This window comes from Arachis ipaensis, chromosome B5 (genome assembly GCF_059453495.1).
Source record: "Arachis ipaensis isolate K30076 ecotype BB chromosome B5, ASM5945349v1, whole genome shotgun sequence".
Taxonomy (NCBI): domain Eukaryota; kingdom Viridiplantae; phylum Streptophyta; class Magnoliopsida; order Fabales; family Fabaceae; genus Arachis; species Arachis ipaensis.
The window spans coordinates 135,756,768-135,757,785 of NC_142440.1; positions in this window are offsets into that span (position 1 = coordinate 135,756,768).

Consider the following 1,018-nt stretch of genomic DNA (forward strand, 5'->3'; position numbering starts at 1 on the left):
AAAACTCCTATAATGAGACCGTTTGGTTAAGTTCTCACCCCCTATAGATTTCTCTTTTCAGGATGGATGAGAATTTTTATGGAATTTCTCCTGTGCCTCTAATTGTGTTGTATATTTATATATTAGTTATAGTTTTTCCCTTTTCCTTTGTTATTATATTTTCGTAAAAAGGGATAGGAGTTGTAATGATATGTACGTTTATAATATTTGTAAGTTACTTGTATGAGAAATTTCATATGTTTATGTATATATATGTATATAAAGATTGTGATTGAATTTGTTTATATATGCATGTTTGTAAAAAGAAAAAGAACTTTTGGTTTTTCAAAAAAACAGCAACACGATTTGAAGTTAAAAAGGCTCCTATTTTATTATTAAGTATATAAAAGTCATCGTAATATTCTTGCTATCAGAGTGGCACAGCCGGAAGCGTGACATTTTAGTAATAAAGGTGTTACAATACATATAATTGATTATAATTACATTAGCTATTTCATACTATATATAATCTCATTTATTATTATAAATATTAAATGGAATAAGTCATTATCATTTTTATTTAAGTTTAAATAAAAATAATAAAATATTCTATTTTACTTCTGACTTTAGAATTTAACGAGAACCAATAGCTACATATAATACAATTTCAAAATTTTGGTTTCTAATGTACCAAAATAATCTTGCAATCCTTGTTCTATTAGAAAGTTGTTATTCAATCTAAAATAACAATTCAGTAGATTTTGATTGAAAAATATTCAAACTCTCTCAATCATCTTCACGAATTTAGATATACTTCCATTTTCATATATTTTTTTAATAATATTATAGATAATCTTCGAATTTAGAAATAATACAAAAATTCTAACGATCACACTTAACGAAATGATTATACGTCAATCAAAATTCATTTTTTATATAGTGTAAAATTTTATTTTTTGTTATTATCAAGAATACATTTCTATAGCATCGGTGTTTAATTTATTAAAATCTATTCCATCACCTATATAATTTTATATTT